Source organism: Delphinapterus leucas, chromosome 17 (genome assembly GCF_059928025.1).
Source record: "Delphinapterus leucas isolate spDelLeu-1000000601 "Yukka" chromosome 17, BTC_Dleu_Yukka2, whole genome shotgun sequence".
In the NCBI taxonomy this organism is placed as follows: domain Eukaryota; kingdom Metazoa; phylum Chordata; class Mammalia; order Artiodactyla; family Monodontidae; genus Delphinapterus; species Delphinapterus leucas.
The window spans coordinates 59,072,173-59,096,868 of record NC_143145.1 but is presented as its reverse complement, the minus strand read 5'-3'; the positions used below and the strand labels follow the sequence as shown (position 1 = coordinate 59,096,868).

Genomic DNA, 24,696 nt, shown 5'->3' with positions numbered 1-24,696 from the left:
CCGCCTTGGGATGGGGAGGGGGCCTGATGGGGCTGGGAGGTTGTGTTATAGCATGGATTTTTGCAATCATGTTGTTAATAGTAAAAAAAAAGTTATCAAAAACAATAGTGATAAATAATTTATTCCCTTCTGTTTGTTCTGGGTTACTTTTCCTTTGAACATTAGATATCATACAATATTACTTTAAGCGAAATGCTTGTTTGTGATACCCAATTAAAACCAGTTCAATACTGAATAATAATTTACTGTCACTTTGGATCTGATTACCTAGATATTTTGTTTAGAATGTTCTAAACTGATCAATAACTAAGAGGAAACTTAAACTCTGAATTCATTTTCCCATATTCCTTTTCTGAAAGTGATCACGATATTGCGTACTTATATTCACATGGTTTATTCCTCAGGCTATTTCTTACTGTGGTTTCTTTTGAATGTATATTTTGTAATTGGGTATCCATTTCAAAAGGTGGTTAACTCTATTATTTGTACTTAACATTACAGAATCCCATGAACCGAGGGACTTTTCCACCTCTCAGGGATGACTTGAATTTCTTTCTACTGCTTTGCTGGCCAGTGGGTAATTGACTTGCATCTACAATATCCCTAGAAAGTGGCCACCTCGCTGTTCTTGAATATAGCCCATCTTTGGACTGTGCTCTCTGACGAACTGTCCTGTTATTAATCTGAAATTTTTCTCTTGGCAGTGTCTTCTCATTTGTCCTAGTTAGTTCTCTTAAGATTAGTAATTTTTGTTCCTGTTTTTGCTATTTATCTGTGGCATAATATGGTTGCTCTGCAACTTTATTGGAGGGTATATAAAGTGCTTGTTATGCAGTAGATCTTGAAATGCACATTGTGCTTATATATTTGTAATAATAAATCTTTTGGCATTTTAACACATTGGTTATATTTTCAATTTACTGAAGAAAAAAAATAATTTAAGTTTATAGAGACTGAATGGGGTGGGAGTGAGAGTTTGCAAAGTGACATAGAGAAGTTAATTTCACAGCATACAATAATTGTTAATTTTTCCATTGAGATATATATCTGTAAGCCTGACTTTTACCCTGCTGTGGAGAGGGAGCTGCAGAGACTTTAAAGCAAGCTGATTAAGAACGCTCCTCATTTAAGAAAGTTATATCCACCAATATCTCTTTAATTTAATTCTTGCTTTGTTAGTGGAGATATTGGAAAGTTTTCTTTTTCCTTTAATTTGCTATTCCAGTGCTAGTAATACAAATCCCCCTGTACTAAGTACAGAAGAGAAGATCCCCCTTGTTTTTGCTTTTACCTGGTTCTTTCTCTGGTTATACTCTTCAGTAATTCAGAACTTTTGAAAAACTGAAACCCCTTCAACAAGTTGCTGGGTTTTTTAAATTTTATTTTATTATATCCCCCTCATTTATATAAATTGAACCAGAATTAATGAGGAATAATAAATGAAAAAGGAAAGCTAATCAATAGGAGATACAGAAATTATAAATACCGAAATAATCTTTAAATAAATCTTTAAAAATCCCAATAGACAGAGTTCAAATAAAATTAGGATATTTGAAAGGCCAGTTGATATGTTTTTGTGATTCCTGTGGGAAGGTACCACTTTGATTCCCATTTTATAAAAAAGGAAACTGAGGATCAGACAGTTTAAATACTTTCCCCACAGCCACAGAACTAGCAGGTGATTGAGACTAGATAATTGGATTAAATATGGAAATAGGCTGCATTTAAAAACTGCTAGTGAAATGGAAAGGGAACTAATACCCATTGAATGTAAACTATATGACAAGTAATCTGCTGTCATTTGGTGCTCAATTATTTCTCATTACAACGATATGGATTAGATTTTATCATCTCCATTCTGAAGACAATGAAACACAAGCTTGGAGGGGTTAAGCCATTTTCCTACACTGCCCATTTGGGCAGCTAGAATTTGACCATTGAGCTCTGACTGCAAAACCTATGACTTTTCTACTTTACAAAAGAATTGCAAACTCGTTTAAAGCCAGAAAATAACTTTACTTGAATATAAATACCAAATTCTGGGCCTTCATAGAGCTGTTGTTTTTACTGTCATTACTACTCCAATGAGTCATTTAACATACTGTCTTGATTATATGTGTACATGTTCCATCTAGATTGTATGCCCCTATGGGACAGGACTTGTGTTTTCATAATTTTTGTATCTCACACAGATACCTACTGCAGCAGTATTCCCAATGCACCCCTTCTTTTATATTTTTTTCAACCATAAACAATATAAACTTACAGTTTCATGAAATCTATCCCTCCACTTAAATAGATTCCAGCTGTGGCAATGTTTATAATTTCCTTATATCTTGAACTTTCATCAAATTTCTACTTTTAGAAATGCAAATTTGCAATTAATCAATGAACCACTCAGAAAGTAAGATTCACTCTTTGGTCATAGGGCATACAGAGGTTTGTTATAAGGTATGAGACTGAACATTGACTGAATTTCTAACTTATGAAAAACATTTCAACCACCTAAAAAGAGATTTGTGAGAATGTGTTAGAGGACTGGAAGTTGTTCTCTGAGTGGTGTTAACAGTGCTGAGTAAATTTTTTAATAAAGTCTTCTAAAATGAAATATAAATATTTTCATTCATATTTGATAGTGTCATAAAATATCTTTGTTCCTCTTTGAAACCTATTATATTACAAAATAATTACTTTATGTAAGAGGTTTTCAGTTTTCAAACACAGATATATTTGTTATTAAATATCCTAGGATAGTTTTTGAGAGTCTGAAGTTATTGCCAATTACTAACCATGGAAAAGTGCTTTTTGTGTAGGTCTTTGTTTGCATGCCTGAGGCAATTACCATTAAAACATTTTTTCATGTGGCCCCTTTTTATCAGGATTTTGTTCAAGCTTTATTGAGGTATAATTGGCAAAATTGTGGGATATTTAAAATGTACAATGCGATGATTTGATATACGTCTACATTGTGAAAGGATTTCCCCTCCCCCATTGAGTTAATTAAGATAGCCATCATCTCACGTTTTTTTCCTTTTATTTGGTGAGAATATTCAAGTTCTACTATCTTAGCAAATTTCATTTATACAATACAGTGTTACCAACTATAGTCACCATGTTATACTGATACAGTAGATCCTCAGATCTTATTTATCTTATAAGTGAAAATTTGTACCCTTTTGCCACTGTCTCCTATTTCCTCCACCTCCATCCCCTGGCAACCACTTTTCTACAGTTTCTTAATGTTTCTATGAGTTCAGCATTTCTTTAATATTCCAAATGTAAGTGATACCACACAGTGTTTTTCTTTTTCATTCTGGCTTATTTTTTCACTTAGCATAATGCCTTCTAGATTCATCCATATTGTTGCAAATGACAGGATTTCCTTCTTTTTTAAGGCTGAATATCTATGTGTCTATATCTATATCTATTTACTTGCCTGCCTACCTACCTACCTACCTGTATCTTATATTTTCTTTATCTATTCATCTGTCAAGTGACACTTAGGTTGTTTCCATGCCTTGGATATTGTGAATAATTCTGCTGTGAACATGGGAGTATGTATATCTCTTCCAGGTAATGATTTCATTTCCTTTAGATATATACCAAGAAGTGAGATTGTTGGATCATATGACAGTGCTATTTTTCATTTCTTAAGGAACCTCCATACTATTTTCTATAGTGACTGTATGCGTTTATGTTCCCACCAGCAATATACAAGGTTTTCCCTTTTTCCACGTTCTTGCTAGCATTTATCTCATCTTTTTGATAATAGATGTCCTAACAGATGTGAGGTGCTATCTCATTGTGGTTTTGATTTGTAATTCCTTTATGATTAGCGATGTTGAGCACCTTGTCATGTGCCTGTTTGTCACTTGTTTGTCTTCTTTAGAAAAATGTCTATTTAGATCCTATTGGGTCTAACCAAATTGGGTTATTCGTTTTTGTTTTTGTTTTATTACTGAGATGTATGAGTTCCTTGTAAATTTTGGATATTAATCACTTAATGGATATGTGATTTACAAATATTGCGTCCCACCCCACTAGTTGTCTTTTCATTTGTCAAAGGTTTCTTTTGCTGTGTAGAAGCTTTTTAGTTTGATGTAGTCCCACTTCTTTATTTTTGTTTTTTGTTGCTTTTGCTTCTGGTATCAAATCCAAAAGATCATTGCCAAGACCAATGTCAAGGAGCTTACCCTCTATGTTTTCTTTTAGGAGTTTTACTATTTCAGGTCTTACATTCAAGTCTTTAAACCACTTTAAGTTGATTTTTGTGTGTGGTATAAAATGATGCCCATTTCCATTCTTTTTCATCTGACTGTCCAGTTTTCCCATCATCATTTATTGAAGAGACAGTCCTTCCCCATTGTGTATTCTTGGCTCCTTTGTCATAAATTAATTGACCATATATGTATGAGTTTATTTCTGGGCTCTATATTCTGTTCCATTGATCTATGTTTGTTTTTATGCCAGTACCACAGTGTTTTGATTACTATGGCATTGTAATATAGTTTGAATGCAGCAAGTTTGATGCCTCCAACTTTGTTATTTTTTCTGAAGATTACTTTGGCTTTCAGGATTTGTTGTTGTTGGTGGTGGTGTTTCCATACAAATTTTAGGATTGATTTTCCTATTTCTGTGAAAATGATATTGAAATTTGATGAGGATTGCCTTGAATCTGGAGATTGCTTTGGGTTATATGAACATTTTAACAGTATTAATTGCTCCCATCCATGAACATTGGATATCTTTCCATTTATTTGTGTCATCTTCTATTTAGTTCATTAATGTCTTATAGTTTTCAGCGTACAGGTCCTTCTCCTCCTTGGTTAAATTTATTCCTAAGTGTTTTATTTATTATGATGCTATTGTAAGTGGGATTATTTTCTTAATTTCTCTTTCTAATAGTTACTTGTTGGTGTATAGGAGCACAACTGATTTTTGTTGATTTTGTATCCTGCAAATTGACTTAAATCATTTGTTAGTTCTAACAGTTTTTTGATGGAGTCTTTAGTGTTTTCTGTATTTAAGATCATGTCATGTGCAAGCAGTGACCCAGTACTGGAAGCCCTAGTTGGACAAGGAAAAGAAATAAAAGCCATCAATTTGAAGTAAAGGAGAGTAAAAGTGGCAAGAGCAGGTATCATTGTCTTGTTCCTGATTTTAGAAGAAAAGTTTTCAGCTTCTCATCATTGAGTATGATGTTAGCTATGGCCTTGTCATACATTGCCTTTGTTATGTTGAAGTATGTTCCCTCTATAATCACTTTGTTGAAAGTGTTTATCATGAATTGGTGTTGAATTTTGTAAAATGCTTTTTTTTACATCTATTGAGATGACTGTATGATTTTTGGCCTTCATTTTGTTAATGTGGTGTATCACATTAATTGATTTGTGGATGTTGAACTTTCTTTGCATCCCTGGAATACATCCCACTTAATCATGGTGTATGATCCTTCTAATATATTGTTGCATTTGGTTTGACAATATTTCATTGAGGAATTTGTGTCTATGTTCATCAGGGATACTGACATATACTTTTATTTTCCTTGCAGTGTCCCTAACTAGTCTTGTTATAAGGATAATTTTGGTCTCATAAAATGAATTTGGAAGTGTTCCTTTCTCTTCTGATTTTTGGAAGAGTTTGAGAAGAATTGGTATTAATTCTTCTTTAAATGTTTGGGAGAATTCACCAGTGAAACCATCTAATTATGTATTTTTTGTTGTTTTTGGGAGATTTTTGATTACAGATTCAATGTCTTTATTAGTAATTGGTCTGTTTATATTTTCTATTTCTTGTTGATTCAGCCTTGTGAGGTTGTATACTTCAAGGAATGTATCCATTTCTTCTAGGTTGTTCAGTTTTTTGGCAGATACTTGTTGGTTGTTCAGGTTTTTGGCAGATACTTGTTCACAGTAGCCTCTTATGATTCTTTGTATTTGTGTGGTATCAGTTGTAATGCCTTCTCTTTTATTTATAGTTTTATTTCTTTGCATTCTCCCTGTTTTTTATCTTGGTAGGTTTAGCTAAAGGTCTGTTGTTTACCTTAAAAAAAAAAAAAAACAACTCTTAGTTTCATTAATCTTTTCTCTTGCCATTTTGGTCTCTATTTCATTTATTTCTGCTCTGATCTTTGTTATTTCACATGGCCCTTTAAAAGACATTTCCTTGTGGTTACGTGAATAAATTATTAGAATAATTAGAATATTAGATATTTAGATATTAGAATATTAGAATAAATTATTAGAAGCTGTGTTAAGGATTATAATTTTATATATATAGTAATGAGCTTGGTGAAAGCCATGCTGACTGAAGACAGTTTGTTAGAGTTTTCAAGTTTTTAGAAGGCAGTTTACTCAATGTATTTGACAAGCCTTGTAATCCTACATTCCTGCCCTAAGGGATGATCTCCCTTAAAATAAAATATAAAACCAACTCTGGACAGTTCTACTTAGAAGTTTTACTCAATGTTTTTAGTGCACAGTAGGGTCGGGATCATACACCATACTTCATGAAGCAAACTTCCTAAGAAATCATTTTCTTCCTTCTCTTTCTCACAGGGTCAGATTCACCCAGACAGCTCTCCACAGCTCACTTCTCCAGCTCTAGCTGGAATTCCAGCTCTAGCTCCAGGCCTTTCTCATTCCAGTTTGACTCTCTTCTCCCTCTTAACTTTACATTTTCTGTGGCATGTAATTCATTCTTGTATAAATCAGTTTAGCCTCTCAAAGGGTCTTCTAATTTTTCTCTACATTGAATTCCTAAATCAGTACAAGAGTTTTTAGAGCCAAGCAGAGCAATGGAAGAGTACTTCTTAGAAGGTGCAGATAGCAGAAAGCTTGTGTCTATTTATACTTTGATATTTTTGCCCTATCACAGTGAGAATTTAAGATTTCAGTTTACTTCTGGGTAATAGTCCTTTGGGAAAGCCACACCAATAGGGCCTCACAACTTGGCTTTACTTGGGTTAATTTACCACCTTCCAGGGAAGAGCCCTCAGCTTTGTAATGAATCTGATTTTGATGATCATCCAAGAGCACTTCTGTCTCACACTAATCACAATCATATGAGACCCATGTGTAAAATCAGAATGATTAATTTATATTGGCAAATGCAACTTTTAAGAGGGCAGGTCTCTGTTTGACATGGCTAGTTCATTTCCTCCCTGAGGACGACCTAGGGAAAGAGCCAAATTTTATCCTAGGAAAATTGTTTGTTATATCTAGAATCAGATCGGGGAGATTAAATAGTTCATTCTTCCATTCATTCTACCAGTATCATTTGATCACTTAGTCTAGGACAAGGGCTCTGCAGGGAAGCAGAACTACAATGATAAGTATGTCATATCAACTGTCCTCACGTTGCTTAGTGTTCATGAGAGTGAGTAACACCTGGCTGACTGAATATATGGTTAGAAAAGGCTTTTCCAAGGAAGTGATGTTTTAAGCTGACTTCACTTGAAAATGGCTATGAGTTAGCAATGAAAAGAGAGTTTGTGTGTGGAGTGGTGGGGTGGTGGAGACATTGGGAAGAAGGGTTTTTCAGACAAGGGGAATAACCTGGCTAATGTGTGGATTGTGGGACTGATGTTATGTACCTAGTTAAGGCTTTGGGAATTTGTTCTGCAGCAAGAGGAGGCTTCTTTTCCTGAGAGGACTAATACGATTAAATTTATATGTTAAAAAGTTAAGTCTGTTACGGGTAGAGAATATGGTTGGGGATGAGGGAGACCCAGTGAGGCCAATTAGAAGGCTATAGCAGAAAATGCAATTAGAATGTGATGGTCATTTGGCTTAAGATGCTGAAAGGGGAAAATGAAAATGTAAATGACTTCCACATATTTATGAGGTCAAATCCATAGTATTTAAGACTGATTAAATGTTGGAGATGGATAGTAATAAAAGTGACTCTAAGGTTATTAGCATTAACAGCTGGGTAAATGGTGGCATAGAACAATGGGGAATAACCAGGTTTGAAGGTAAGGTATTATTCAGTAAATTCAGTTGTGTACCAGGTACAACTGATTTAGGCTGTGTAAAATCCAAATAACAGTCATTTAAACCATGTAAACCCCTCTACCCTGATATATCAAGAAGACTGAGAGAGTAGTTCCAAGGTGATCCATTGGTTCAGTGGCATTTGCCCTTTTGTTCCAAGTTTGTTGCTTCATTGTTACAATGCAATTGTGTTCTCATTGAAGGCATGAGGATGGAAGGTAAAGACTTGACAAGATCTCCTCTATTCTTTCCCCTTTTAGAATAAGCAGTAAGTAAATGTTTTCCTCTAAGACCACCAGAGGATTTCTTTACTTCTTTATAGTTTTCCCTGTCCTTGGCCTCCCCTTGCTGCAAAGAATGATGAGTGCTTGGTAAAAGAGAAAGGGATCATCGCAGTTGGCTTGGAACAGTGGTTCTCAACCCTGTTAGACACCAAAACCCCTTTTAGTAATCTGAAGTGAAATTCATAGACAATATAATTTACCTATATACCTCATACGAAAAATATATTTAATGATCTATTTGTCATAAAATAGAAAAATTAAACGATATGTAAATGTTTAGGCAAGGTTCAAAATGAGGTAATTGGATGTTTGCAACTCTATATATAGTGCAGTGGGGTACATGATGTTTGCAGCAATATGTAGAATCGCCACAACATAGCAGTGGTGATCAGACTGACACATATGTGCTGTATTGGTGTCACAAACAGCATGAGTGGTGTTGCTATCAACCTTTTCTAAAATGTTGAACAAGTCTTGGTAACACAGTGAATAAAACAAACTATAACAACACGCTAGTTCCAATCCTGGAGGCACATTGAAGAGCATGTGGAATGCAGAACAGTTCTACAATATGTACTTTTGTCCCTCATATTGCAGGGAGACACACCTGGGACCCCACCAACCTATGCCAGTACTGTCTCTGATCATTGTGACAAGCAAATTTCCAGGAAAAAAAAAAAGTGTGATTGACACACTGTAGATCAGAGAAGAAATATAAGAGCAGCTGAAGGCGAAGAAAGATTGATTTCCCTGTTTTTGAGTGGCATCTCATAAATTCCCACGTACTGTCTACAGCTATTACAGACATTCACCATAAAGTTAAATTAAAACTTACCCTGCACTAATTCTCGTTATGTGTCTAGCCCTAAGGAGTCTGATTAATTCTGTCCAGCATAACACTAATTGAAGGTCAAGGTTTCCTTGCAAAATCTTGCTCAATACCTTAGGCACTGGGGAAATGTATCTAGTGAAAACAACTTTTAATCCATGTTCTCAGGACTTTCAGTGAAATACCTAACTTATATTGTTGGATCTCTAGAAAAAATTTTCATCATTTTAGGATGTTTTCTTTTAAATTATTGGCTCATGTAGTTCATCATCCTATACTGAACTAGCTAGAGTTCAACTTTTTCTTTCTTATTATTTACTACAGTCTAACTTGCCAGACTTTTTTGCTGATGGCTCTTTGCCCATTAGAAATCAAAAGTTAAAAGCAGTTAATCTTGAAAATGATTAACAGAGAAACAAAAAGAAACTTAATTAGTGTAATGAAGTTTCAAATGCTTGGCTTTTTTTCTTCTGCTACATGAAGGAAATAAGAATTTTTCTTTGAAATCTGGTTCTCCACCTGCATGGACAGCCTAGTAAGAAAATAATTTTGAAATAAAAAGTAATTTTGAACAACACATTAGTAATTTTAGAGACATTAAAATTATATTTTGCATTTAAGTTAAATTAGAATTATTTCACCAAACAATTTCAAGTAGCAAATAGAAAGAGATGTCAAGGAATGAATTTAAATATCAATATTTTATTGTTTTTCATTTGGAATATTTTAGTGAAGTCATTGGTCTTAAAATTTCTAAATCCCATTTAAAATATTTAGTTTAGGTAAGAAATAGTCATTTTATTAATTTATCAACCCAAAATGAAATATTTGGGGAATAGGACTTTACAGCAGAATTTGGAGAATACCCCAGAATCACAGCATTTAGGCAGGAAGACAAAATTGTGTGTGTGTGTGAGTGTGCATGTGTGTTCTGTAAAATAATAAAGACTGTTACCTCTATGAATATGTGAAGTTTTGTAGCTTATTGCTATGAGGTTTGAGATCAGAAAACTGAAAAGCAGGACAGATTAGCAAAAGATTAGAGAAGAGATTAGTGAATGATAGATTAGCAAATCATGGGCATAGTTTTTAGCAGGGGCTTGAAGGAAATGATGAATATGTGACAGTGAGAATATTGATATGACATTGAGTGCTAAGAAAATATGGAGAAAATAAAGCCATCTTGAACTGGTCATGGAGGAAGAATGGCTTGGCTGCACTGATAAAACTGTGTTAATGAGGAATTGAAAAATGCTTAGAAATATGAATGTTGAGAGAATGAGGAGGTGGTTGATTTAATGTCATAGATTCAGATGACAAAATGCCAAAATCTTCCAGAGATGCTTTAGGTAAGAGGGTGGTGTTACACAAACTGTATGTGAAATAGATTTATGGTATCTTATTGGATAAGGGCAAGGTTAGAGGGATCCAGAACGGTTATAAAATTGCTGAAGTAGTTCAGTTATGAGGTGAACAAGGACTAGGTGATTAAACTGCTGGAAATAAAAAGAATACAGATGCTAGAAATAGAACCTGGCAATGAAAAAATGAAAAGATATGTTTGTGTGTGTATCTATCTATCTATCTACAGGTATATATATATATATATATATATATATATATATATATATATACTATTTAACCAATTTAATCAATTTTATTAAATATGAATTAAAGGAAATATTATTTTTCATTATTATTTCACAGTATATAACTGTAATTTTATTTCCTAGGGGATGGAGGTGGGGGTGAGAGACTGAATTATAAGGTAACAATCCTTAAATTATTTTGAGACAGGGTTTGAAAGTGCAAACAAACCCAGACAAAAATTTCCAAAATTTAATGCTATTATCTTGTAGGTTTCTACTGAATCAGCATAAACCACATTTGTTAAATTAACCATATATCCTTGTGAAGTGAATAGAATGAAGGATTGAATTAGCTGCTGGATTAGTAATGAATCACTTGTAAATTCAAAGATAAATGTGCTGTAGTAAAGTAAGAAAACATTTATTCTGCTTACAATATACTTATTTTATATATGAGTTTAATATTTAAATCTTTAATGTTCTTAACTATCTTCAGGAATCATTTCTTTTATTTTAGTTTAAAATAGAAGCATTTTTAATGATAGCTAGTATTCCTACCTGTACATTTTCATATTTTGTCTGACATTTGGAAAATACTAATTTCATAAAATAACTATATAATAAAAGAAAGAACAGACTTTCCCAGTTTGTATATACAAAATGGATACTTTTAGAATCTGAATTCACTCTTGCAGCAACAGGATATGCTCTGAGATAAAAAACATAAACTCACTTTTCTAAAATTTAATAATTTCCAAATAAAATTTCTAATATACAATTTTATAGTTGTATTTACTAGACATGTCTTGTGCAATCCAGTAGTCATTAGCTACGTATGGCTTATTAAAACTAAATTAATGAAAATGAAATACAATTTAAAGTAGTGTGTTCATCTCTTGCTGTGGAGCACGGGGGTGTTATTTGAATATTCTTTGATCTTTTTAGGGTTTACTTGTTTCAGTTAATGCTAGAGTTTGGAAACCCCATACTCCTGTAAACTACTAAGAACTATTTTCTGAGACCCTCCCAGGTAAGCACTTGTGCTAGATGATAAACATGAACATTTTGTATTAATCCAATAATTGTTGTGAAGTTTGTAAGACATTGTATTAACATAAAAACTACTTACTTGTAAAAGACATTGAAATATTCAGGAAATTTCTAGTGAAAGAGACACTGAAATGTTCAAGAAAGTTATAATGAGTTATTCATTCCAGTGAAGATTAAACGCCAATAAATAAGACAATACAGAAAGCATCCATTTTTTTAAATTGAAGTACAGTTGATTTACAATATTGTGTTAGTTTCAGGTATACAGCAAAGTGATCCATATATATATATATATATATATATATATATTTAAGAAAGCATCCATTCCTAATCTTGACTGCAAATAGGACAAGAGGAAGCAGAGGGCACAAAGATACTATAGAATAAAAGATTTTAGTTAGATATAAGGAAATGTTTCCTGTTGTGGAAAGTAATTGCACACTGGAAGGATTTACTGAGTGAGGTTATGGGATTTCTGGAAATCTTTAAAAATAGAATACATTTCGATCTCTCTAGAGAGGTATGTGATATGCCGGCAGGCATTGAGTTGGAGGATGAATTAGATTCATTGCCATGTTTTTTTCACAGCAACAGTTCTATGAATCTGTAGAGGACAATGACATTGGATAATTCTCACTGTGTTCTGCAGGGAGTCAGGTCTCCAGACTGCTTGTCCTTACAGTGAATCAGGGCCAAAATATTATCCTACATTCAACAACTTCTCAAAAACAGGAAATTAAAAAACCTGAAAAATACAAAATGCTAGTGTTTTGCCATTTTAAGAAGCAGTTTTTCTTGAAGTGGATTAGCATTTCCTTTCCTATGCATGCTTTAGAAGCTGTGCATAGTTCTAATTATGTCAGACTGTATATTCAAATTGTAATTTTATGGTTTAAAAATCAGAAAAGTATGTAAGGAAGTATAATTGCCACTATTTTAAAATAGTTCAGTTAAATACTGCTACAATATTTGTGTTGTGCTTGAAAATATGTACAGTTTTTCCAATGGTAATACCTTTTCCTGTCCTTAAATATATCTTTAGAGCGCCTTGATTTTAACATTACCTTTTTCCCAACATTATCTTTTACAAACATTAATAAGAGTTGTTGCTTTTAGAAACTCTAAAGGAAATAATAGCTGGAAAACCCTCTGTAGCTTAAAGTCAGTCATTAAAACTCACAACAGGGTAAGTAATTAGAACTACCCACTCTTAACTTATAAATAAGCATAATTCGTTCCAAAGAGGAAATATCGAAACTTGGTTCATGTCTACTGTAATGTATTACTCAGATACTACTGAGCATTGCACATTAAGAACTTATTTCAACAACCACAACAAAGACCAAATCTGAACTGCTGATGTGGCTGTTCTGCAGTGAATGGGCTAATGTATTTACTGTGATTTCAGAATACATATGAAATAATGATTTGTGCCTTTAATCTGAGTGACATGATAAGCCCCACTCCTCACTTTGTGTGAAAATATTCCATCGGAGTTATACAGGTTTGATGTTCCAGCTACCTGGATTGTGTTCTAGCACTCCAATATTCAAGCCTGCGGCTGTGATGGAAATGGGGCAGTGGGCACCCAGGTCAGAGCCACAGAGAACCAGGAAGTTGAGAAGTGGCCTGAGTACACCCACTAGGGAGGCATTGGAAGAAACTGGACAGTTAGGAAACTGGGACAGGAGGACTAGGTTTGCTGCCATAGTTGACGGCGTGGCTGCTTCAGAGCTGCAGTGAATCTCGTCACATATCCTGTACATCAAAGAAGAAATCCAAAGCCACAGCTCACCCGAAAAGCCAATGACTAATTTTTTTTATCCATTGATGTCATTCTTAGCCAGGTTTAAAATGGAAAGCAGAAGCAGGTCAGGCTGAGTCATACTCACAAGGCAGAATTTGGGAGAAGCAGGAATCAAAGGCTGGACCAGATGGCATTTTAAATCTGCAGAAAACTGTGTTTGAGAATAGCCGACCAAATAAACAATGAAAAATAATAACTGACCCTGGAAGGAGAACATGCTCCTGGGAGATGGGGTGGGTGAGGAAGTCAAGATAAAATTGCCTGTGTGAGGCTTCGCCAGAGAGGAGGTTCTTTTGCTAGGCAGCCTGATGTAGCAGAACAAGCCGCTGCTTTGGGGTGAGACAAACACAAGTTTATTCTCATACACTGGCTGTGTGATTCTGAGCAAGATACTTACTTAATCTCTGTTTCTTCATCTGTAAAATTCCAATAATAATTCTTATCTTCCAGGTTATTCTATTTAAAATTGAACAAGTACTGTGCATAATAATGTAGTAGAGAATCAGTGAACATTATTATGTTGAAGTTTCAGTGGATGGAAAGTGCCTTTAGCATTCATTCATTCACTGCATCATTCCTTCCTTCATTCCTTCAGTAAGTAATTCTTGAATAGACACAAAATGCCAGAGAGTGCTGGAGGCAGAGGATACAATCAGGAGATAGTTACATTTCCTTAGAATATAGATCACTGGTAGCAAAGTATCAGCATAGTACTTGCTACAGAGGGGAAGGCACCAAGATTTAAGTAAAGTACAGAGAGGAATTGCATGAGTTGGGTATTTGTTCTTATCGGGATCATATGGTTTCAGACATCTCAACATTTCATGTGTCCCTAATTATTCTCTCTAGGGGGATTTCTTCCTCTCTGGGTAATAGCACTTTAGCCAGTCTCACAGGAATTGAGGCACTATTAAAGGCTTTCATATATATATATATGAAATGTGTGTGTATATACATATATATAATATAAATTAGAGTTTGAGTAAGAAAGCAGAACCACCATGAGTGGTTTAGACTAAGGGATTTTTATTATTATTATTGGGATTAAACATTTCACAATTGTAAGAAACACTGGGAAAATAAAGATATGAAAAGGGGTGATTGAGGGATCCGAAAAAAACACTAAAAAACACTGTGGAAAGCTGCTACCTACGTATGTGATGACAAGCATGTTGTCCTTGTAAGTCAACTGGACAGCTGGACGTAAAGCAGAGATAAAGCAAGGACAAGCTGGGAGCCATGAGGACACTCTGGAACCCACAAGGACAAACCGGAAGCCACGTCCATCTGTCACTACACCTAAACTCGTGTTGTTGGCTCTTTGCTGAAGAAACTGATGGCCTTCATCAGGGACCTGCACATGCACCTCACTCAGGACACCAAGGAACTGGAAGAGGATGGGGAGAAGGGTGAGTTTGAACGAACTGCCAGTTTGGCTGCTTTCCTGTGTGATATGGTGCCATCAAGTTAGCCACAAAGAGAGTGAAATGCAGCGGCTCGTGGGGCCCTGCACAGACCTCTTGAGGATAATGAGTGATGCTTTATCGCCACCTTCCAAACATCGTGTATATTCCTGTATGGCCAACCTAACCCAATACCACAAAGGAAAGGGAATTCCGGGAGATTCAGTTTTCAGCCTATCCAGGCTGGCACAGTGCAAAACCACCCCTGAGACAGGGAAGCCTTTTGGTATCGTTATCCTTATAGACAAACTCCCTGCAGTGTGATTCCATTTAACCCTGTCTGCATCTGTGATTCTCAAAAAGAGGCGGAGGAGGAGTTGAGAAGGGTAGAGCTAGGTGAATAAGGGGAGGCATCCAAGAATCACTTCAGGAGCATTTTCTAACTGCTCACCTCTGCTTCTGTTTCTTCACCTCCCAACGCCCTGAGATTTTAATTACGTATTTTGATTTACAGCAAGAGAACTTACTCTGCTACTGCTGCAAAAATCACAGCACAGGGCTTGCGTGGTGGCGTAGTGGTTGAGAGTCCACCTGCCGATGCAGGGGACACGGGTGCCATGGCCGCTGAGCCTGCGTGTCCGGAGCCTGTGCTCCGCAGCTGGAGAGACCACAACAGTGAGAGGCCCGCGTACCACCAAAAAAAAAAAAAAAAAATCACAGCACAGCAATTACCGATACTGGTGGAAATGTGCCCCTTCCATTGGATATGTCTGTGTGGAATATAGATGAGTACCGCTGTTTTGTATGTTATAGTAGTATTTGTTTGTTTTTACTACTGAATTCTTGGCTCCTTAAAGGCAAGAGGAGAGTCTTTCTTCTGTCTTTCACACTCTGTTCCAATTTATGTTTAGTCTTGTTATGTAGTAACTCTCAGTTCTCAAACTCAGGTGCCCTCAAGGGCCAAATACACAACACAAATGTGCGACCAAAGAGGATGGTGGGGGCTGAGTGCTAGAACCAGAGTAGCAGTACCTAACCTAAAGCCATTCACATGGGGCGGGGCAAGTGGGAGGCAGAGGAGGGAGAGTGAAGAGTGAGAGTGATTGATAGGGGAAGAGACCAAATAAAATGCATATACCATTACCACCTGCCCCACCCCCTGGGGACGTCTACACACCACCTGCCATCACTTCTGAGAAAATGGTGGAGGTTGCCATTTTAATATATAAAGTTTACTTTTATTACTAGGAGCCTAAGGCTCATCCAATGCGGTTTACATTAAGGAATCAAGTATTATGGATTATACTGTGACCAGCAAATGATGTTCATAAACAATACAGATCTCTAACAGCTTTGACAATAACCCTCTAATGGAAACTAAAATTAAAATATTTTAATATTTCAATGAAGTAGCATATGACCTACTTAAAAAGCCCTTGATTGCAACTTATTGACATAGCTGGAGGAAAATAAGAAGTGTATTAATATATAACATTGGCTTACTTGTTCCCCCAATTAGTAAAATATTAGGAGTTTAATAACATTAAAACTGTGAATGTGATCTGGTATTAAATAAAATGTCGTTTACTGTTATAATTAAATTAAGTTACTAAAAGAGTAAATGATCCTGAATTTACAAAAATAAATAATATTTATGTTAGTAAAAAGTCTGTATGTTGTGATAAATCTTAAGTTTCATAAATGCTGACTTATAAAACATGGCTTTGCATTTTAAAAATTTTACAAACAATACTTACTAAGAAAGTACATTTCACACCAGTTCTTCAGTTCATAATTTTTTCTAGTTGTTCAGTTTAAGCTTTTAAAATGTTGCTAAAATGTTACATCGGAAAATTAATTGCCACATTTTAAGATAAATTAACATATAATTTAGAAAAGTCTACCATATATTGGATACAGAAATTTAGAGAAAATCTTATTTTCAGCTCCAATTTTCAATTTTTTTTTTAACTTTCTATGCAATGCATGTACCCCCCCCTCCCCCACCCATGCACTTCAGGGCACAAATGTCCACTGGCAGTGAGAGGCACTATTAAACTTTCATAGGTAATAAACCAGAGTTGACAACTGGGACATGCTTGGTGCTTTTGGAACTGCTCGCTGATGAACAAATAACTGAATGAGTAAGTAAATAAATGAACGATTTCTACACTTTGATTATTAACTAGTCTTCCTTTTAATGGTAAACTATCCTCCAGTCAGTTGTTAAAATACATAGCTGTTTGGGAGTTTTGAGATATACCAGTCTGATACATTTTATACTTTACATAATATTCCACCTGTCCTTTCTTACATATTGAAGGCACAAATATGTCTCTCATATATTCATCCAATATTTTTCTCATTTACAGATAGACACTACTTGTTTTTCTTTTCCAGAGTTTATTAATTACTTATAAATCACTCTTCATCTGTAGGATGAAACAGATTTACAGTGTTGCAAAACTAATGTTGGCCACAAAAGTCAATACCTTGCCTACACTCTATAAGCTATTTATGTAAAAAATTGATGTTAGTCATTATAACCCAATTTATATCATAAATAAAGAGATAAAGAATTGAACAGTTAAAAAGAAATTATTGGCAGCGGAAGGTACCACTGATAGGGCCTAGAAAATTAAATTTATTTTATGAATGCAGTGAGATACATATGATGGAAAAAGAATAAAGCTTTACGGGTCGGTAAGCCTGTGTGCTAACTCAATACTGACATTATATTCAGAGATTTTGGGTGTAAACAACAGAGAGCAAATGTGGGTTTTAACCAGGAAAGGAATTTTTTTTTGGAAGGAAGTTGTTAGCTCATAGAATTAAATGGAATGCTGGAAACCACAGATTTCGAAATGGTTAGGAACTTAAGACAGCTACTTGGCAAAATCATGCAATTGGAATAGTGGCTAGGATCATTCTGTTGCTGATACTGGACCCCACACTGACCATACTGACACTATTGGCACTGACATCACACGTGGGTGCTGCACTGTGGCTGTGGTTATAGTTGGTTTTTAACTGCCCTTAATTCTTTGGGTCACTTGCTCTAGATTCACAGTCCCAGATGATGTCTTCCTGAGTCACATGTTGATGCTCTGAGGCCTGGAACCAGAGAGAGCAAGCAAGTAACTGGAATGTTCTGGTTCTACTGCGGGAGGGAAGACCCTACCTCTAACCAAAAGATAATAGGAAGACAGAGTCTCCAAAACTGGAAGCGTGAATTGTATGTATGTTAAAGTGAAATTTGTATGTATCAAAATGACTAATAAGCACTAAAACCATTAAAAAGCTGTGTGATCTAAGAGGGCACATGATTCAACTTCTCTGGATATAATTTTCTTTTTTTTTTAATTAATCAATTAATTTATTTGGCTGCATTTGGTCTTAGTTGCGGCCTGCAGGATCTTTCATTGTGGCGTATGGGCTTCTCTAGTTGCGGAGCGCTTGCTTGTATCTAGTTGTGGTGCATGGGCTCCAGAGTGCACAGGCTCAGTAGTTGCGGTGCATGGGCTTAGTTGCCCCGCGGCATGTGGGATCTTAATTCCCTGACCAGGGATTGAACCCGCATCCCCTGCATTGGAAGGTGGATTCTGAACCACTGGACCACCAGGAAAGCCCTTGGATATAATTTTCAAACCTGCAAAATGAAGATGGGATATCCATAATGTCTACCTTAAAGCAGCATAGGTTTTAAGTTAACTTAGAAAGATAATGCAAGCACACTGTGCAAACAACAACAACAATCAGTGAGAATCTGGACCACTGGGGGTGAAATGATAGAGTACTGGTAAAGAAAATGTTTACACTGTGTGATAACTAGTGATATCAGAGATGAGTAACTTGGGGGCTAGTCAGCTCTTTACCTGCGTGATGTATACAATTCACCACTTCCATGAACACCATAATGACAGCTAGATGTTATTACTTTTAAGGCAAATTTTCACAAGAGTGATGAAAAGGATGAGAGCTTTTGGGAGAAGCAGGAAATAGAGTCTGTGACAAAACATAGCAATCTTTCAGGTTATTTACAACAGAAAGTGGGGTAAACTATATTGTGGAGTTTGGGGAAAAACACTTTACAGAAATTCTCTTGAAAACAAAGCCAGCTACATAGTGATTGGAGAGAAATGTACCTCATATAATATACCATTATATATTTCATAATTTTTCATATCTTTCAATATACTTTATATCTGTAAGAAAAAAATTACTACTTTTCAGATGCCTTAACAAATCCAAAGGTTAGAATCATCATAGAAGTACTCAAGTATTTTTCAGAATATTTTTATTTTAGCAAATTTTGCCTTGAGACATAACAGGCTCTCCCATACTTCTTTTGATAATAAATAACACTTTTATAGCACCTTTTATCTAAGACCACTTCAGTATCACTATAATTTTTCCCTATTCTTTTGCTCATAATTTAGTTAAGGTATCTAAGCAAACATGTAATATTGAAAGGGCTTAAACCTCAGTGGACTAGAATTTTTAAAAAGCTGTGTTTCATTGATTAAAATTTAAAAAAAAAAAGATTGTAGAACCTCACTATCACCAACTCTGTGCTTAGGAAGTCACTTTTTCTCTCCCCTTTCCAATGTTCTCATATGACAATGAGGGAGTGTCCTAAATGATTTCTAAGATTACTTTCATCTCTGAATCTATGTGATTCCATCGTACCACTCCTTACTTCAGCAAGTTACAAACTCGCACTGTGTGCATAAGTAGTATTGAGTTGATGTTTCTTGACATATTTAACTCTCCTGTTAAGAATGTATAGCTGACAATGGAAAGTTAAATGTGTAAGAAACACAAATGTCCATGTATCTATTTGGATATGTGCTCTCTCACTCTCTCTCTCAAAGAGAATTATAGATATAGGTAGATAGATCTCTGTGTCTATTACATGTGTGTTCTTAAATTATGATAACATAATTTATTCTATGTATATTTATATTTGTACTATTATAATTCCTGATGTAAGTCTCTTATCTAAAAACCTTAGAGGCATGTTTTTGAATTTATAATCTGAAAAGTAATATAATGCATATACCATGTTTTATATAACACCCCCAGAAGGATTTGGACAGCAACCCATACTCAAATATTCTACAAATATTTCTACATTCAAATATTTCTATGTTGAAATGTATTTACTATTCACAAATAAACATTGCAGTTGAATTTTTACCATGTGCATGTATTATACTTAAATAAAATCAAAATACTATTAATAAAAGAAAAGCAGAATATCGTGTTCAGAAAATAAAACCCTGATGTTTAAAAAAAGAAAAAAAACAAATTTCAACAGCTTCACGTCAAGTTCAGGCCTAGTTTGCCAAATTAGTTCAGATCAGGTCAAGTTTTGCCATCAAATGAATTAGAAAACAAAACCTTTAGTTTTAAGAGATTTTTGGATTTTATTTATGTGCATAATGGATTTTGAACATGTCTATGCTTTGTCTGACCAGAAAGGCCCTCTTTTTAGAAACAGGTTTTGGATTTGCTTCTGTTCCAACTAGATGTTCTGCATTGAAGCTTAATGGCATCTACAGACCACATCCCTTGCTGAACACAGTTGCTTAGCCCACCTGGGGACATTTACCTCCAACTATGACAGTCATATTTTTCCTTGGGACTTTTAAATTACAGCAAAAAGACATGAGTGCATCTGTCACTTTCTCTCTGGTGGCAGAGGTTTGAGAACCGTCAGGAACCCTGCTTCTTGGCTTGCGGGAAAAGTTTGGCCACACAGAGAGAAAATGAAGGGACCCTATATGGAGATACAAGGGTGAGAAGTGGAGAGTGTCCTGTCAACGTTGCAGTCTCTGATTCCTGTTCCTGAAGCATCCCATTTGCAACCCTCTCCTTTCCAACAGTTTTGTGGTTCCCATGGCTTTAACAAACCAGTGTACATTCATTTACCTTTAGTAGTTTGAGCTGGGTTTTAATTATTTTCATCTGAAAGACCCCTAACCAAGAATGGAAATATCTTTGTTGAGCTGCAGATGTTTATTTTGATATTTGAGCCTTTCCATTTGTCTTGAGTCCTGCAGAGTAAGCCAGGTGCCCATTAATACCTTCATCTCTAAAGGGCAAGCCTGTTTAATCAGTGGTAATGCTGTGGCAGCAACTTAACCCAGAAATCTCCTTTGCTTAACACAGCAGAAGTTTGTTTCATGTTTACTGTACCTCTAAGTCAGTTTGCAGAGAGCTCTGCTTCATGTGGTCACCCATGGGCCAGGCTGACAGAGGTTCCACCATCTTTTGCTTGCACCATCTGGGGAAGGTGGCCTCCTGGTCACTGTGAAGAGGAGGAGAGGACTGAGGGATCAAGCGCATGCTCTGAAATGCTTGTGTCAGGAGTGACACACACCACTTCTGTGCACAGCCTTTTGTACAGAAAGAGTCAGTGACTCTACTGATGCACAGGAGGGCTCCTGGTGCTGAGAAATGGAGAGCGGAGCGCACGGGTTATTCCGTGAACTGCAGCCACACTGTCATCTTGGAATCCAATAAAACCTAGACTTAAGTTTAAGGGGTATCAGACTTAACAGTTGTGATGGACAAAACTTTTTTCTTGGAAAATAATTAATCGATGGAGGCCGAAGGAAAAGAGAGCAGCCTCTGTAGGGGACTGTGTGCCAACTTTCTGTCAGTAAAGGCTCCTGATTGGAGTTCTGGGTTCTGCATGTTGTTTCTCTTCTCTGACTGTGAAGACACCTTTCTGTCCAGTTCAGTCATTTCCTACAGATCTTCTGATCAAGATTTAAGTGATAGATGAAGGGAACTGGGGAAGGTCAGCGGGGTAGTAGGTTATAGAAACATTTCCAGGAGAATTCCTTTCTCCTTTAATCACTAGTTTTACTTTCACTCAAGCATGTTAATGTAGATGTTCTTAAGTCAGGAGTATATTTATTTAGAACCTTTTAACACTGCAAATCAGCTAGCTGAGTTTCATATTCTAAAAGAACAAGGTAAACAAATGACACTAGTGAATAGAAAATATTAATCTCTCACATGCTTTAGTTTAAATAGTTATAAGAAAGTGCTCTCCTATTAAAATACATTAGCCTATAGCAAACCATTAAAAAATTTCAATGAATCCTTTTCTTCCCAAAGAAAACTATTTAAGCATTCAATCAGTTAATATAATGGATTAAAATAGAACATCATTTTGGTGGCACAATTTCAAAACAGAAGGAATTAGAGACATTCAGATACTGAACATTCAACACAAGCTATGATTTCAGCAGGGAGTCTTATTTGTCCTTTCTTCATTCTAATTCCATCAATTTCAAATTTCATTAACAGCAATGGGACACAAAAAGTTCCAACAGTGATGCTTTACAAAACCCTGCAAGTTTTGAATAATAGTGGTCTTTGTCATCATTTTACTTCCAAGTGTATGTGTTTATATTGTTTTGCTGAGGAATGACTCAGTATTTCTCCCAGTGGGCATTGAAGAATTAAGTTTTAAAAGACAATGAGTATTCAGTTTCACTGTGTATAGCTGAAATAATCTGATTTAACTTGGTTAGGTGTAAAAATTGGGGTAAGATTAAGATAATTACCTAATTACCTTTTGAGAAGACTAAGATGAATTACCTAACCTTCTGAATCATCTGCTGAAATAATTAGATTTTCAAGAATTAGAAGTTATTATTTTCATGTAAATTAAAGGTGTTTTCAGAGTAGTTAGAACTAACACAGGAAGTTATACACACACACACCCGCCCACCACACCCATCCATACATGAAGTGATGTTTTGTGTTTCAGCGTATATTGCCCATGAATTGTGTAAATGGCAAGCCGTATGATTTGTTCAGTAAAATTGGTATTTTAGAGTGGTAAGGGACAGAAGTAGGAACAAAGGAAACCAACGCAAGTTCCCAGCTTCGAAAAAGTAGGTGTGCTACAAGTGATTATCAGTGTAGACTCTTCAGTACTGCTAGATGGTGGTGGTTAGCTCCATGTATTAGGACTTGAAAAATTACACAAACTACAGTTGGGTAAGTGGTCAGAAATATTTTCAACATTTGTGAAGGAGCAAAGAGGCAGAAGCCTGGCAGCAGGATGAGGGCAGTACCTTTTAGTCACTTCGTGGGAATTAGGAGGTTAGGGCTGCTCTGGGGTCAGTAGGTTATCAGATTATCGGAGGTTATAAAACAAAGTCTCAGATTATCAGAGGTTGCAGAAATGCCTTGTTTCAGAGAAAGGAGAGAAAAAGAGTCTTACTAATAAGATTATTATTTCTGGGTAAAATATCCTCAAAGAGTGCTACTACTGAAAAATTAAATTATTAGGCAAACACACCCTGGTCTGTGATGTTGAGAATAGAGATTGAATAGAATAGAATGCTACTCCTTTTCCTCATAATCCGTTTCTCTCATGCCTCCTCACAGAAACCCACTGATTTTGCATTATGTTTAGTTTCTTCGTTTCTTTTTTTTTTTTTTTTTTTTTTTACGGTACGCGGGCCTCTCACTGCTGTGGCCTCTCCCATTGCAGAGCACAGGCTCCAGACGCGCAGGCTCAGCGGCCATGGATCACGGACCCAGCCGCTCCGCGGCATGTGGGATCTTCCCGGACCGGGACATGAACCCGTGTCCCCGGCATCGGCAGGCGGACTCTCAACCACTGCGCCACCAGGGAAGCCCATGTTTAGTTTCTTAAAAGTCTCCCAGAATCTCTATTTCTACTGTCTTCTATTCCCCTGTTAAAGGAAACCTCTTCAATTCCCATTTATTCAGTTTATTACATGCCAGGAGCTGGGCTAAACACATTAATGTATTTAATATTATCTGGTTAAAAAATTTTGTGATAACAGGCATTGACACTATTTTTCTCTTCACCATGAAACATATCTGTGGGCAATATCCTAGGTGGGAGATGTTTAGAGATTTTTAGTGGAAATATTTAGTGGCATTTAATACCCTTCACTCTTTCTTTCCAACAAACGAAAAACAACAAAACTGTTCAAAACTTACTACTTTCTTATTATATTTCTATATTACATTTTTTGTGATTATAACTGAAACTGTCATAATCATAAAGGAGAGCAATGTAAGACCTCTGGAGCTCAAATTCAGGAAAAATGGAAAACAAATTTATAGTAATCATTCATATGTATATAGGGTAAACTTTTGACAACTTATTTAAGTGAACTTACTGGACACTAAAATCCAAAGTCCTTAGGAGGCTACATTCTGAAATGTAGCCTGGCTACATTTCATTAAAAAATGATTAGACTTTCTGTGATGATGACTCCCCCATGAGAAGATGCCTCTTGCAAAGGATCTCCTTCATCCCTCTGCAAGATAGAAGAGGAAACACAAGAAGTGCCTGATGCAGAGCCCCAATCCTACTTCATGAATGTGAAATGCCTAGGATGCTATAAAATCACCACTGTCTTTAGCCATGCACGAACAGCAGTTTTGTGTGTTGGCTGCTCTACTGTCCTCAGCCAGCCTGCAAGAGGAAAAGCAAGGCTTACAGGAGGATGCTTCTTCAGACAGAAGCAGCATTAAAAATACCCTGAATCAAGATGAATGGGAAACCATACCATAAACACATTTTGAATACAAAAGCATCATTAAAGATGAGAAAAACTTTAGATTCTTCAGCAAGTTGGAGAACTGTTCATAAAGGTAAACCCTTTGAAGATGTCTGCCTTAATGGACAATGTTCTTGAAAAAAAAGTAAAGTTGGTAAACTTTAATTCTGATGA

General features: G+C 35.8%; 1 pseudogene; it reads left to right on the top strand.

Moving 5' to 3' along the window:
- Window positions 1–24,041: 24,041 nt before the first annotated feature.
- LOC149747040 (small ribosomal subunit protein eS27-like pseudogene) lies at window positions 24,042–24,496 on the top strand (annotated as a pseudogene).
- The last annotated feature ends 200 nt before the right edge of the window (window positions 24,497–24,696 follow it).